The sequence below is a fragment of the Triturus cristatus genome, chromosome 2_2, assembly GCF_964204655.1.
Source record: "Triturus cristatus chromosome 2_2, aTriCri1.1, whole genome shotgun sequence".
NCBI classification, from domain to species: domain Eukaryota; kingdom Metazoa; phylum Chordata; class Amphibia; order Caudata; family Salamandridae; genus Triturus; species Triturus cristatus.
Genome location: NC_140582.1, coordinates 11,795,012 through 11,811,473, shown reverse-complemented (window position 1 = coordinate 11,811,473; position 16,462 = coordinate 11,795,012). Strand labels below are relative to the sequence as shown.

The 16,462-nt window shown below is 48.2% G+C and overlaps 1 protein-coding gene and 1 long non-coding RNA gene across 3 annotated transcripts in view; one reads left to right on the top strand and one right to left on the bottom strand.

Moving 5' to 3' along the window:
• Positions 1 to 16,462, bottom strand: part of LOC146861750 (pro-neuregulin-1, membrane-bound isoform-like) — a 689,810-nt gene that overhangs the window by 648,480 nt on the left and 24,868 nt on the right.
• LOC146861749 (uncharacterized) overlaps positions 12,068 to 16,462 on the top strand; it is a 74,125-nt gene continuing 69,730 nt past the window's right edge. For both annotated transcript variants that reach the window (XR_014978042.1, XR_014978041.1), the window contains exon 1: positions 12,068 to 12,332. This is a non-coding gene — a long non-coding RNA (uncharacterized LOC146861749). The remainder of the gene's footprint in view (positions 12,333 to 16,462) is intronic.

Sequence of the window (16,462 nt, the reverse complement as noted above, 5' to 3'; positions counted from 1 at the left end):
GAGAGGATGAAGCGGAATATGCGTGCAGGGCAAGGCGTTACAAAAACTAAGCAGAGCAGATCTAGTATGCATGATATGGAAAAGTACAAAAACTACATCAACCGGAAAAAAGGCTACGGGGCCCTGCCTAACCCTGACTCGGCGCGGACGAGCGCAGACGGGCAGGACTCTGGCACGACTCAGGCGCAGGGAGGGCGCCCCCGCTGCGCGTCACCGCTGCGCGCTTGAGGGACTGGCTTAAATAGGGCGCCCGCGAGTGATCAGCACCACTGGGACACTCAAGATGGCGCCCAAACTGTGTCACCCAGTCCACTCACAATATGGCGGCCGATTCCCTCCTAAACTTCCTGAAACCCCGGGACCGGACCCGCTAAGCGGTGGTGTTACAACAAATTACAGTGCAGGTAAGGGGGCATTCCCCAAGTTAAAACAGGGAGAAATAACTTAAAATTAAACAAAAATAGAAAAAACGGGTAACGATTAAAATATAGAGGAAAATGCACAGCGCGCCTACACCACAGCGCTTAGTGCAATGGCACACTAGTAATCATAGGTACCTTGTCCAGCTGACCCCCTTGATGCACCGCCTTAAATAGGGCGTCCGCGAGTGATCAGCACCACTGGGACACTCAAGATGGCGCCCAAACTGTGTCACCCAGTCCACTCACAATATGGGAGCCGATTCCCTCCTAAACTTCCTGAAACCCCGGGACCGGACCCGCTAAGCAGCAGTGTTACAACAAATTACAGTGCAGGTAAGGGGGCATTCCCCAAGTTAAAACTCATCTCTCCTGTATACAACGTTCAGTTTATGTGGTGTGAGGAAAGTTCTGTGCAGAGTATTAAATTGTACCAGGCTAAAGGCTGCATTCCTCAACACCTTCTTTGAGCTGCCCAGGGCCTTTTCCCATTCCTTCTAAGTCAGTTGTCAGTGTGCCTACCCACCTTGCCTGTATTTGGGGGAAAGGCAGTCGTGACATCTCAGTTATTGTCATATATAGCCATTTCAACAGATGTCCGGCAGACCGTGCCACTATTGCTTGGAGGGCCGCGTGGGTGGCAGGCTCTCTCGTGTGGCTGCCCGTTAACGTAGCCAGTGCCCCCGTATCTTATGGTAATTTAAGAATTGTCCCAGGGGTAGGTTGCGGTATTCCAAAAAATCATCCATTGGAAGCAGCACCCCATCCTGATAACAATCTTCGACAGACAGAACTCCTGCCTGTTCCCAGCCCCGCAGTTGATTCCATGTGAGAGGAGGGCCCGTTCCCATCTGTGGTATCCCTGTGGGTAGTAGGTTTGGTGCGTACAGCGGTACATATGGCGCCCGCTTTATACATCTGTCTCAACACGTCACGGCCACCTTAAGAAGTACACCCATACTTTTGATCTTCTGGCAAGGATTGAGCATCCTGGCAAGGAGTGTTCCCCAGGCGATGAGAGCCGGCAATGTTTATGACTCCAACCCCCGTCCATCTAGCCATCTGGCCAGCCACTGAAGCTGCGCCGCCAGATAATAGGCCTCAAAATCGGGAGCACCCAGCCCCCTCCCCTTGTTAATGGCATTCTTAGGGTTCGCAGAGATACCCTGTTACGTCCGCTGTCCCATACTAGATCCCTCAACACGGTGTCCAAGGTCTTAAACCAACTCTTCAGAATCACGACTGGCAGGTTAACAAAAAATATAAAAGCCTCGGTAGCGCCACCATCTTAGTTAATGCCACTCTAGCCAGAACTAGTAGTTGAAGCGAGCGCCAGAAGGTCACATTCGACTGCAGGGCTCTCAAGGCTCCTCCCAGGTTCCCCTCCAGCAGATCTGGTTGCCAATCGTATACTTATATTCCCAGATACTTAAAAGAGCCCGGGGTCCACTCTAGGTCCATCAGGAGGTCCAATGGCCTGCTAAGGTCAGGTCTGAGTGGAAATATACACTTTTTTTTGGTTGTGACGCGCAGTCCCGATAATTCCACAAATTCCTCCAGCATACGTAGCACCATTGGGGTTCCGTGAGATCCGTTTCGTATATACACCAAGATATCCTCTGTGTATAGCGAGATGATATGCACAGTCCCATCAAGCAATATTCCGATGTTCCTACTCTCCTGCCTAAGTCGTTCCGCCAATGGCTCCATCGCCAAGGCAAAAAGCAGAAGCAACAGAGGGCACCCCTGAAGAGTGTTCCTCTGTGGATAGTGTATTGGACAGACACTGTGCCACCTGTGCGCACTCTAGCACTAGGGCCCGTGTATAAAAGACGCACCCATTTCAGCCACTCTTCTCCCAACCCCATCCGCCTCATCACCGCTAGGAGGAAATCCCACCTCAAGGAGTCAAAGGCCTTTTCCAGGTCTACTGCCATCACTGCTGCATCAGGGAACAGCCCGAGGTCTAGATGGAATAACACGTGGTACAACCTCCTCAAATTATTAGATGTTGAACGTGAGGGGATAAACCCATTTTGGTCAGAGTGGACCAATCTCTGCATCTGGGGCAGAAGCCGGGCTGCGAAAACCTGGCTAAGTATTTAAAGTCAAGGTTTAACATTGACAACGGCCTAAAGTCCGCTGCGCCCACTAATTCCTTCTTAGTTTTTAGCAAAGTGATCACCAGTGCCTCCCTGACCGATGACTGAAGCTGTTCCTCTCTGAACGCTGCAGCGTACATTTGCTCTAGTCTCGGGGCCAATATATCCACAAAGGGATAATAAAATTCGTCCGGAAGGCCATCTGGTCCCGGGGTCTTCCCCTGTGCCATTTCTTTAATGGCAGTTCTAATTTCTTGTGAGGCGACTGGTGGTGCCAAAGTTTCCGAGTGGCGTGATCTAGTGTCCGCAATCCCAACCCCTCCAGGTATGCAACTGTCCTGCCCCTCTACTTTCCCCGGTGTCCCATACAGTGGCTAATAGTACTCCTAAATGTATCGTGGATTCCTTTCGGGGAGTAGATCACTTATCCAGTAGGATCCAATATGTTGGGAATCGGGCCCCTCTGCCTTCCGGCCTAATCAACCACACCAGTAACCTCCCCGCTCTGCCACCCTCCACATGCTACCACTCTTGGTAAGCTCGGGTGTCCAGCATCCTTATCTATCCCATGCGGCATTGTAAACACTTTTTACCTCTGCCAGATGTCTCTGAGTGTCAGCCCCTCCCCCAGTCTCCCTATCTAATAGCAATATCTGGGCTTCCAGAGATTCGAGTTTGCGATTGATTTCTTTCCTGGCTCCCACCGTCTGTCCCATGCATTGCCCCCTGACCACCACCTCAAAGGCGTACCACTCCACTAGAAAGGAGCTAGCCGTACCCTGGTTATTCTCAAAGTATGTTGTTATAGCCTCAGAGAGCATTTGTCTAAAGCTGTCATTGTCCAGTACATTTCCAGGGGCCACAGCGGTATGGGGGCCCTTTCGGGGGTGGGGTCAAACCGCAGCAGTAGGGGGCTATGGTCAGAAATGGATCTCCCCAAATATATTTCGCCTTGGCCAGCATCGGGCCAGCCTATCTGAGCAGAGAAACATATCCAATCTAGTGTGTACGTCGTAAAGGGAGGAGTAGTAGGAGTATTACCTCCAAAAATCTAACAACTCCCACCCCGTGACCCAACTCTTCAGGCCCTTAGCGGTTGTGGCCACTACTGTGCCTCTCAATGGGGGAGATGATCTGTCCAAATCCAAATCACTTACACAGTTGAAATCTTCCCACAAAATCAAATCTCCCTCGGCCACCCCTTGCAGAGGTTTAGAAAATCGTGTCAGCAAGGAAACCTGATCTTGATTTGGTGCATAGACTCCCCAACGTCACATCTTTCCCTATTATTTGCCTTTTACAAACGCATCTCCCGTCAGTGTTAATTTTTTTGTGAGAAGCCTGAAACGGGACACCAGGCCTGCCCACACAGGCACTCCCCTTGCATATCCTGAAAACATAGTCGCAAAACGTTGCCCCCGCCATCTGCGTTGTAGCCGAGTAACCTCCACTTCTGTAAGGTGGGTCTCCTGCAGCATCACAATGTGCGCGCCTCTGCGCTTTTTATATCTAAGGATGCTGTACCGCTTCGAAGTAGAACCCATACCTCGAATATTCCAAGTCAGGAGCTTAAACTCCTCAGCATGGCTAAGGTTCCCAGCCATAACTCAAGACAATGCCCTCTCTCCCCCACCCCCACTCCAGCTACCCCCCATCAGTGTTTGTAGTGGACCCCATGATGTAGAACAACAACCTAACTGTATATCTCCCCATCCCGTGAGCGTACTGACATAGATCAGCTGCCCAAACCTGCAATAAAACTTCACTTCCGTCAGAACACCGCCTCCAACTCCAGTGGCGGTCCCCTATGGTGTGGTATGGGTGGATGCAGAGTTCAGGTGTAGCAAAGGCACCACGTCCCAACCCCACTACATGACAATGTCCTCAAACGGCATTGCCCAGTCGCTAGTCCATGTCCATAAACAGGAGAACCCTTTTATTGCCAGGTCTAAAAGCAGTCCTTATTTTATGTGGATTCTCGGGGGGGGGGGGGGGTTATAAGATATGTGCCAGTGCAGACAGCATCCCAGAGATCTACTACAGCTAGGCGATGTCGTTGGCCAATTGCAGAGTGAGCTTCGGCAGCGGGGGTAGGTTTCAAGGGAGTCCCCAGATTCAGCCAATGCATCAGCCGATGCAGCTGATGTCCCCGATGCTTTACCCTGGTGCATGGGTGAAAGGATTTGTGCTACGGCCTGCAGCGCGGCTTGTCTATCTTGGTGGGTGTGCGAAGCTGAGGGTTTAGGCACTTGGGTTGCTATAAGTCTGCGCTTAGGTCTTTGTCTGCGCTGCTGAAGCCCCGATGAACAAGTTAGTTACCTTCGGTAACGATATATCTGTAAGAAACATAGGTTAGTTATAGATTCCTTACCTAAAAATTACACCCAGGCGTCAGACTGGATTCGGAAAGTTTTTCATCAGCCTTAGCCCTGTGCGTCAGAAGATGACGTCGGTCGACTCCGCGTTCGTCATCAGCGTCGTGATTGCAGGGATGACGTAGCGGTAGCTGCTTAGATGCCGCCCTCGCGCCCTGACCTCAGTTCTCTACACGACTTTCCACGCCAGAAGTGCAGAGCCATGCAAGACACTGACCCACAGGTGCACAAAACTACGGCCCTGAAAGGAAGTCCTTAACCCTAGAAGTCAGTTCGCAGAACGGGGAGGATGGATGGGGCGGTAAGGAATCTATAACTAAACTATGTTTCTTACAGATATATCATTACCGAAGGAAAGTAACTTGTTCATCTGAAAGAAAGAGTTAGTTATAAGATTCCTTACCTTAGAATAGATACCCCAGCAAAACCAACCCCGGCGGTAGGTCTGCAAACCAAGTTCACACCAGAAAGTCCTGGAGAACAGAACGGACTTGGCTGTCTAGGCAGTAGTGTTAGCAATGCCCACGCAGCTGCCTGACAGATGTCATTTAGGGAGACTCCTTGTCCTAAAGCAGTAGTAGCTGCCGTCGCCCTGGTGGAATGGGCGCGCAGCCCCAATGGAGGCTCCTTCTTTGCCAAAGAGTAGCAGGCTTTGATGCACAGAACAACCCACCTGGTGATGTTTCATTTGTGAACAGCCCAACCTTTCTTAGCGCCCACGTAACCAATAAAGAGCTGGTCGTCCACCTGGAATAGTTTAGTGCACAATTTGGATCCAGACAGTGGAGATTCTCTTGCTCTTTTGAAGGTTGCGGAGGCGGAAATAAGGCGGGCAAAGTGATGGTTTGGGCAATGTGGAAAGAAGTAACCACCTTGGAAAGAAAAGAAGGTCTAGTTCTCAGGACGACCTTGTCCAGATGGACAGCCAGAAAGGGAGGCTTGGAAGAACGAGCTTGTAGCTCACTCACCCTGCGTGCAGAGGTGATAGCCACCAGACAGGCAGTTTTCAAAGTGAGAAGTCTGAGAGGACAGTTATGTAGCAGCTCAAAGGGAGAGCACATGAAGTAGGTAAGAACGAAGTTCAAGTCCTACTGAGACATTATGAAGGGAACAGGAGGAAAAAGATGAGTAATGCCCTTAAGGAATCTATTTACAACAGGGGACTTAAAAAGAGAATGCTGCTCAGGAAGCCTAAGGAAGGCTGAAATGGCCGAGGGGTACCCCTTTAGAGTGTCCAGAGTAGAGCCCTGCTGGGCCAAAGAAAGCAGGAACAAGAGATCCTCAGAAAGAGGGGCGGAAAGGGGATCCACAGCCTTTGCTGTTCACCATGCCACAAATTTGTTCCATCTGCAGGCGTATACCGTCTTAGTGGAGGGACGTCTGGCTGCCAAGATAATATCACAGGCTTCAGGAGGCAGGTCAAACGACATCAACTGCTGCTGCTCAATCTCCACGCAAGGAGGTGGAGGCTGGACACGTTCGGGTGGAGGACCGTTCCCTGCTGCTGAGACAGAAGATCCTCCCAATGAGGCAGTCTGATCAGAGGATCGACGGCCATGTTGAGCAGCTCGGGATACCAGACTCTTCGTACCCAAACCGGAGCCACAAGAATGACTTGGGCCTGGTCGCGCATTATCTTCTTCAGTGGTATAGGCGGAAAGGCGTATAGAAAACCACTCGCGACGAAAAGCGTCGCCTAGCGAGTGCCGCCTTGGAAATTCCAACGAGCAGAACTGCTGACATTGCACGTTCTCTTCGGTGGCGAAAAGATCTTACCAAGGTTCTCCCTACCGCTGAAAGAGACCTTGCACCACCTCTGAGTTAAGACGCCATTTGTGATCCCTCATGCACCTGCCGCTGAGTTTGTCCGCCCTAGCGTTCAGAGGACCTGCCAGGTGTTGAACCACCAGAGATATGCCCTGATGTTCCAGCTATGCCCAGAGGCGGAGAGCCTCTTGACATAGGGTCCACCCCGCCTTGTTTGTTAAATACCACATGGCAATGGTGTTGTCCGTGAACACTTGCACTACTTTTCCTCGGACAGAGGGAAGGAATGCCTTGAGTGCAAGATGAATCGCACGAAGCTCCAGAAGGTTGATGTGGAGCCCGGACTCCGCTGGAGAACAGAGGCCTCTGATCTCCACCTCCCCCATGTGGCCACCCTCCCAAAAGTGATGCATCAGTCACCACTGTGAACTCTGGTTGAGGAAGGGAGAGGGATCTTCCGTCGACCCAATCCTGGCTCGTAAGCCACCACTGCAATTGGTGTGCAGTGCCCTCTGAGATCTGGAGGCAATCAGACAGATTTCCCTGATGTTGTGCCCACTGGAACTTCAGGTCCCACTGCAGAGCCCGCATATGCCATCTGGCATGATCCACAGAAACCCGGGATAGAGGCTGAAAGATCGGAATCAAAGCCCGAATATCCTGGACTCGCTGTTCGGGAGGATAAACCCAAAACTGCGTTGTGTCCAGAACTGCTCCGATGAAGAGGAGCTTCTGAGAGGGGATCAGGTGTGACTTCGGCATGTTGATGGAGAAGCCTAGTGAATGCAGGAGGACGGTCGTATTCTGGAGGTGGGAAATGACAGCCTTGGGCAAGCACGCCTTCAACAGCCAGTCATCGAGATAGGGGAAGACTGGAACCCCTGCTCTGCGCAGATGAGCTGCGACCACCGCAATCACTTTCGTGAACACCCGAGGAGCGCTGGTATGGCCAAAGAGGAGCACGGTAAACTGAAAGTGCTAGTGGCCTACCGTGAACTGCAGGTAACGCCGGTGGGCAGGCAGAACGGGGATGTGAAAATAGGCGTACTGCAAGTCCAACACTACCATCCAGTCACCAGGGTGGAGAGCAGACAAGACCTGAGCGAGTGTCAACATTTTGAACTTCTCCTTCCGGGTGCTATGGGGACCGCAGAGCGGCTTTCCAAAAGGAGCCTACACAGTAACTTGTCTCAGTGTCAGTCAATTGTTGCAAAAAATTAAATCTGGCTTGAATTGCCTTAAATTCTGAGACTTTATAAAAGAGATTAAAAATTGTTTGGTATACATTCTATAAGACTTGCAAAAAAAGGCAAAATGCAGCATAGTTTGTCCAGATCTACCATCACATGCACAAGAAATTAGTGCCAAGGTTCCTCTGATAGCCCAGAGGAAACCAGCAAATACTTTGCTGTATCTGCCCTAAAACGAAATCACAGACAACATTCCCAACGCCCTCGTGCACTCAGGAGAGAGCTAGTCAATGGGCTGTCTGTGCTACAGCTCATGAAAACTGCAACGGCGGGCTTCAGCTTTTCCACATTAAGTCTGAGAGATCAGGTTTGATTAGATAGTAACAACTGTACATGCTTTTTAGGTCTCGCCAAGGCAGTGTTTGCGCTGTCTCTGCAAGATATGCTGTAGTCAGGATATGAGCTTTAGAAGCACAGCCCATTTTCAACAACTGCCCCTGTTACATGTGTTGTTACTCGGAGCTTGAGAGCACTATTTGTGTCTTTGAGCTAGAGCACATGAGACCAGTGCTCGTGATTTACAGAGCTCTTTGTCAACAGGGCTGTAAATCTTGTCTAATCCTGCCTCATTTGCTGTGCATTCAAAGACCGAGGTCTGTGTTTTTCCCCCCATGTGCTCCATGCCATTGATGCTTCCCCCATCCTTATGTTAAACTGATTAATAGGTCTGTGAAGCCTCAGTGCATGCCGGAGGCAATGTTTAAAATATATGGCTCTTTACTCCCAGTCTCGCCAATAGCATCGTTCCCTCTACTTCCCACCCGCCCTATCGCAATCCAGCCAGATGGCCCTCACATCTGAATGCACCATATTTGTAAACAGGGAACCAACTACTCTGGTTTAGGTTACTGCAGATACTGTTTATGCACATTTTCACAGTTTTGGTATTTCTCCTTCTACAATTCTTTAATGTAGTTCTGAATCTGATATTTCCTTTCAAGCCAATTGTGTCACTAACGCCACTCCACACAACGCAAATTCACTCTAAGCAATTGTACTTCATACAACTGCACTTCACTCTACCCAACCCACTCTACTCCATGCAACGCCACTCCGAGGAGTGACACTCAAGGCAACGTAACTCTCCGCTGTGACACTTCGCCCACTCTGCTCTCTTCCACTCCAGTCTGCTTTACTCCAGTCAACTCCACTCTGTTTTACTTCACTCTGCTCTGCTTAACTCCACTCAACACCACTCTGCTTTACTTCACTCAATGGCACTCTACTTTACTCCACGCCACTTTACTCCACTCTTCTTTACTCAACTCATTCTGGTCACCTCCACTCTGCTTTACTCCACTCTGCTTTACTCCACAGCACCCCACTTTACTCCACTCCTCAATGCCCCTCTGCTTTACTCCACGCCACTTAGCTTTACTCTGCTCCACTCAGCTTTACTCCACACCGCTCTGCTTTACTTCACTCCATGTCACTCATCTTTACTCCACTCTGCTCCACTCAGCGTCACTCTGCTTTACTCCAGACCGTTCTGCTTTACTCTATTCCACGCCACTCAACTTTACTCCACGCCACTCAGCTTTAGTCCACCACACTCCGCTCCATTCTGCTTTACTCCACTCTGCTCAATGCCGGTCTGTTATACTCCACTACACTCTGCTTTACTCCACGCTGCTTTACTCCACGCTGCCGCACACCACGCCACCACACTCCACTCCACTCCACTCCACTCTAAACCACTTCAGTCTACGCCAGTCCACGCAGCTCCACGTTACGCTACTCCACGCAACTGCACTCCACTCCACACAATGCCACCTCACTCTACGCAACTCCACTCCACTGAGTGCCACACCACTCCATGCAGCATCAATCAATGCCAATCAATCACCACCCACGCAATGGCACTTCTTGAAATGCCACTCCACCCTACACAGCACCACTCCACACAACCCCACTCCTCTCCACACAATTCCACTCTGCTCTATGAAACACCAGTCCAACCAACTGCACTCCAAACAAAACGCTACACAAGTGCACTCCACTTTACGCCACTCAACCCCACACCACTCTATGCAACACCACTCAATACAACGATGAACAATACAACCACACCACGCAAAATAAATACAATCCACACCATGCCACATAATTTCACTCTATACCATACTGTTCCATGTCACACTGTTCAACTCCACACAAATCCATTCCACACCACATAATTAGAAAAAAAAATCACCCCACAACACAATTCCACTACACACCACATATATCCAATTTACACCACATAATTCAACTCCACACATTTGCAATCCGCACCACATAGTTCAACACCAAACCACATAATACAACTCAACACAATTACACAACACACCACATATGTCTAATCCACACCACACAATTACACATCGTGCCACCAAATTCAACAGTACACCATATAATTAAACTCCACTACATACCACTCCACAACACAAAATACCTTTCCAAATATTTACACTCCATAACACACAATCCCACTCCACGTAATCCCAGTACACTCAATACCACATATTTACTATCCATATAATTCCACAGCACACCGTTCCCCATTAATTCCACTACACAAATCCAATTCACGCCACACCACACAATTACACAACAAATCCAATCCAACACACATAATTCCACTACACACCACATACATGCATTCAAAAACCCATAGGTAAAGACATTGCCATGTACAAAGCCAATAGCTCTAACTCAAACAAATGCGAGCCCTATTGCATTTTCAATGTCCGCCATTTATGCGGCTGCTAGAGCCACGTTCACAGAATGTGTACGGCATCCCGACCTTTTAGAAAAAAAAATTCAAGTATGCTATCCATGGGATAGAAAGGCCTTTGTCGCAAACAAGACAGTCCAAATGATATCTCTTGTTAAAGTCGCCACCTATATTCAGTTCTAAACTGCATGCCCTGCTTAAGGTACCCATTGCATTAGGCTGGAGACACGTGGTATGCTTAATAGTTGATTCCTAGCAAAATATCCTCACTACGATCTTGATAACACGTAGCATTTAGCAGGCAGCCCCCAGGGCTCACACTGGTGTGGAATTTCAATCACAGTGGCTATCTGTCCAGACAGAAGCCATTAGCTTGTTATAAATGAGGATAACTCCCTCTTCCTCAGCACAGAGAAGCACTTTACTTACCGTTTCGAAGGCAATACATCGTACAACAAAAATCTTGCTGGCACCCGTACAGATTAGTTGGAAGTAAGATAAAATGGCGAGATTAAAAGATTGTTTCAAATCTCCAGTTCACACGATATACTGGATGAACCAGTGCATTATTTATGTGCCCTTTCCTACCAGCATCATCAGTGAAACTGAGAATTCAAGAAGCACACAGCGTCATGACCGTATGAATAATGCAATTAACAGTTCCTGATATCCAGCCTCTTCCTGTATGCTACAAATAGCAACCGATACCCGAAGCGTGTACATCTGTTCATATAATGATTGCCATGCGATGCTGAGCACCTGAACTGAGGGTATTTGCCAACATTTATTAACATTTTCACCCGCATTTCTTAAAAAACAAAATACCCTCTATAAACGTCCTTCTCTTCCATTCTATGTTCAGGGGCGGCTGGTGTTAAGGGGCGAAAGGGGCGTTGCCCTACTAGCTTCGAGCCTAGCGTGCGCGACGGGAGGAGATAAGAGAGAGAGAGACTGTATGCCATGCAGCACTGCAGCAACTTCAAATGAAGTGCTTGCTCACTGCTGCGTGTGATGACAAATTCCGTAGTTTTTTGGGGGGGGAAGGTCAGAGACCTCCTGCGCATGTGCTGACCGGGGCGAGGACTATTGCTCGCCCTGGAAGCACATGCGAGAACAGGGATGTCAGCCTGAAGGGAGTGGCCAGACAAAGCGCAAATGGTTGGCTTTAAATGGGGCGCTTATGCTGCGGCCCAGGCGGTTTTCGCAGCGCGCTATTGAAAACAATGGCAAGGGGCAGGGCTGGCCTATCTAAAGTCAGAATAGTGGGTGGCAATAATTGGAGCACTCCCTTGCCTTCGCGCTACTTTAAGGCCTCCTTATTGGATAATGGGAGCTGGGGGCGTGGGTTGTGGAAGAGTTTGGCTGCGCAGACGCAGGTTTGAATTCGGCATAATCGGCATTTACTCAGCAGGTGTGCTGTATTATATGTGTTTCACTGTTTGCTGCTCGGGACATACACTGGCACGGTCACCGGCTGCAGTCACTGTAAGAGAGCGCCACAAGGTGAAAATTATGCAGAGTGCATGCGGCTCAGTCGCAGCATCTTCGCCGACTCTCTTTTGATCTTGGCATCGTTGCCCGCAGACACACCATCTCCCTTAAGAGCTCCACTTGGCCTTCCATACCATCGGCCTGGCTATGGTTACGGGGTGACTGCGAGGGAAGGGCATGCTGCTTACACCAGGCTATAGCAACAAACGCAAGTAAGTCTCACTGTCTCCACAGTCCACTTTCTGAAACCTGTGGCTCGAACTCCAGGATGGAGCAAAAGATCTTGCATCGTCGCCTACTGATTAGCATGTTTGTTTCCTGTTTTTTTATTTTGTAACTGTAATGATTGTAACTGTGATGTTATAAGCTGAAGCCTCCGTTCACGGGAAACCACTGTAAATGAAACCGGGAACACATCTGTGAGTGAAAAACCTTTGCTGGGGATAAGATTGTTGTTGTCATCTGATATAAACAGAAAAGTATTAACTTCTCTTTAAGTTGTGGTGAGCAGCAAAGAGAGAAGTTAAACATGTCTACAGCTCGCAGGGGGTAGCAAGAGCTGTGGAACCGCACGGTAAAGCTAGAGAGTGTAACCGAGTGTGATTGGTGGGGACCCAAACTTATGAATAGCTATATTATTCATTTGTTATTTTCTGAAGCTTAAGCTTTTAGAAAGATGAACTGAAAGACCAATATACGCTGTTAGGGTGAATTAGAAAGAACTGCAGAATGCTGAATTTCATGTGCGCTCAGGAAATCATTCAATCCGACATGAAGGCCCTACAGTGTCCTAATTAACATAGCTTGGCTCTGACTTTTAAAAAGAAGCATAATAACGTGCGGTCGTGTAGTGCTTCATATCTGCACCTCTGCCGCTTCTAAGCGCTGCATATAAGATATTTTATTCTGGGGTAGTGATGCGGAGAGCGTCTTTGCTGTGCAGCTATCCCAAGCGTATGTGCATTTAATTGATGTACATACGTTTTCTTTGTAGCGCTTGGAAGCACTTAGACAAAGGGCGCAGATATAGAAGAATGCAAAAATGCCGTAACTCTGCAAAATGTAAGATAGTTGCAACGAGACTGGTGCTTGCTCTGGGGAGCGAGTTAGGGGTGGGCATTGTGTATTTTCCTGTTCATCGCTGCACTTGGTGACCCTCCCACCCAGAGTAGGAGGTATACCCGGGTGCAGGGTCTCTGGTGTTGTTAGAGGCGGCATTAATGGACCCCCGGGGCTAGGAAGTGAAGGCTGGGTAGAACCCCCTTTCAGGCCAGGGGCCCAGAAGTCCTGCCCAATCTATCCAAGCGTGTCTTTCACTCGCCAAAGCAAGGAAAGATATCACACTTGTGACATCAGTGCAGGGTTCTACTATTTCAAGGAAAATGGTTCACTTAAACTTGTAGGGTCGGTCCCCTTTATACGTTTTATTTTGATATTTTTATTGCACTTTGTGATGTCTCATGGTTGTCTTCAAAGCACTATGCACATTGAATATAATGGCATGGATTGTAACCTGGCAGTTTGGTAAAGCGATCTTTGACCAGGATAGTAAGTAGTGTTCTAGGTTGAATGGGAAGAGAACACCCACATGTTAAGCGGGGGCCTGAGGGAGCGGAGTATTTTCCCCTTGAAAAAGGTATTTTCCACTTTGCGAGGGTGAAAAAAAAGGGGAAATATAACGCGCATAAATATTTGATTTTGTATGTAGAGATTCTGCTTGTATTCGTTTTATGATGTGCTTTGACGTTTTTCAGGTGTGCTCTTGTTTTTTCTAGGCAGCAGTAGATGAAGTAACTTAACACGAATCCCTCAAATTTGCCTAAAAATGCACCATTTGTCAACTCTTTTTTCAATTTTTTTCTCGGGCGGGGGGGAGAACCCCCCAAACCCACCATAAGTTAAGGCATGCGTAGCATTTTACGTCCTACCACTTTCAAATGTCACCAGCCGCCACTGATGAGGATCCTAAATGATGACCACAGAAGACTTCCTAACTGGAGGATTAGGGAGCATGGCGTGGAAATGTACCAATTCTCACAGGACAGTAGTTCTTTCGTCTAATATTTGTGGGCTTCTATCGGATAATAACCAGGGTCGGATCGGGACGAAAAATAGACAAAGTAGCCCTAAAAAGACAGCACCACTTTTAATAAGCTCAGCTTCGCGCCACAGTCTTCACGATTTATGCAAGATCTATGCAGAATTCCTATCCCTTAGGTGCCTGATGAGCTCATGGTACTGTTATCACACAAATCAACATACAAAAACAGAACATAGGCCATACAATCTTTAATACATTCACCACTGTATCATGCAGATCACCACACAATAATGTTAAACCTTACAATTGGGGTGGGGGGATTACTTTGACTTTCTGATTCCTAACTCTGTTTAAACCCAGTACTTGTTTCCTTTGGGTAAATAACTGGCAAGTATTGGCTGCTGGAAATAAACACAGCCCTTAGTACTACAAGATAGGGCACTGTTGCCCATCATAATGTGGGGGGACACAAGCCGGTGCAACTTGTAGGGCTGAACCTTACAGGAGAGGCTCAAGTATGCCTGAGTGAGTGGTGTGCTGTTGATGTGGTGCAGTGTAAATCTTAAAACATACATATTTAGTGGTTTCCCCTAGATATGGGAAGTACAGGAACTGCTGTTTACTTCCCTAAATAAACAGAAAATGAGGTTCTGCATACCAAACTCCTCTTCTAGGGAATACTGAAATAGGAGAATGAGGGCAAAACCAAACTTCTGGAACCAACATCTGTCAAACTCATAGGCACTCACACAAGAGTCCGCACACACATAAAGCCTATGTGATCTACCTACTAGCAAGGTTACAGATAGAGGGACTAGGTCATACATTGTGGATATCTTCGGTCTTCACATGTAATTTAGTCCAAGGTATCCTGCTCCTGTCCTAATGGTTTCTCAAACAGGATTTCCCTGGGCCTAGGGGAATACATTTAGTAGCATGGGAGTGTGCACAGAACATCTGTCCATCTTCTGGGTGCAGCACATAAAGCAGCAGTGGAAGTGTACCATATGTTGTGATTTATATTGTCCAAGTCTCTTTTATTGGTGCCCGTGTGTCACTAACTGACCCCTCTTGTTTAACGTTCAGCAGTTATGCTTACCTCAGAACCTTGCTATGATGTGTGTATGTCAAGTATATTTGTGTGTGTGCATACAGTGAGCCTTTGATACATTGGTAGCAGTAGGAATGTGTGAGTGTTTGAGAGGGAGTACTCAAACAGTGAGATCAATTTTGGATGCCTGTGGTTTAGGACGGCGCAAGATGGAGGATAAGGACAGCTTCCACAGGCAGTGGAAGTGTTTTGCCTGTATTCCAGTGGCTGAAGGATGGCGGTTCAGACACTGAAGTGAGGAGGATAGAGAATGGGGTACCTTTAGAACTTCCACAAAGACTTTCTTAGCAAGGGCCTGTTGATTAGTTCTTCCAGGGCACTGACATTTGGTGGACAGTAGTGTTGATGGGGGTGGGGGGGCTAGGGAAGAGCCTCAGAAGGACACTTGAAAGAAAATCACCCCACACCGGTTCTTAAGTTTGAGATAGTGGATCCACATCGCCTGTGTAGAAAAAGGGTTATAAGAAAGTAGGTCGGAAACCATTCCACTTTGTTTCAGTCCCAGGTTTTGTTTGACAACGGAAGTATGTGCCTCGCAAAACACTCAGAGGTGATCTGTAAACAAGATTAGTGTCTGACTAACAGCCAGTCTCAGGAAGAGGGTATATCACCTGATGTTGAAAGATTATCAGCCGATAAGCATTGGACTGGTAGATCAGTGATCAATGGGTTTAGCTTTTCTAGTTTTGGGATCTGCTTCTCAGCATATACATTTTTATTATATGTGGCAAAGGTGTTTGCTGTACCTGTCACATCTGTAACACCCCCTTTCTCTCGAATAATCAGTATAGTGCTTGAGGCCTGTTGTCTAGTTCCGAGCCAGTGCACCATTTTGAAAGTCTTATCACCTGACTTTCCTGGATCATGAAGCCCAATTCCTGTTCCAATTGCACCACATCGGTCTCGAGGGGCACTATCTCTGCCTGTATCTTCTTTTTCCGACCCGCAACTTAGGCCAAAGCCTAATGACCACCTGAAGACTGCCCCCAGAGGGTAGCTGCCGACTGCACAGAGTGGCATTAAGAGAGAATAATTCCTCTATATCTCATCTGAGCGCCTTAATTTTCTCATGGTCCGCAAGCCACCAGACATTCAGCCTCAACAACCCTCGGTGCCGATCCTCTGCCCTGTACAACTGAGTACAACTGGTGAATGGTCAGAAATTCCTCTTGGTAGAAAGTCCACCCCTG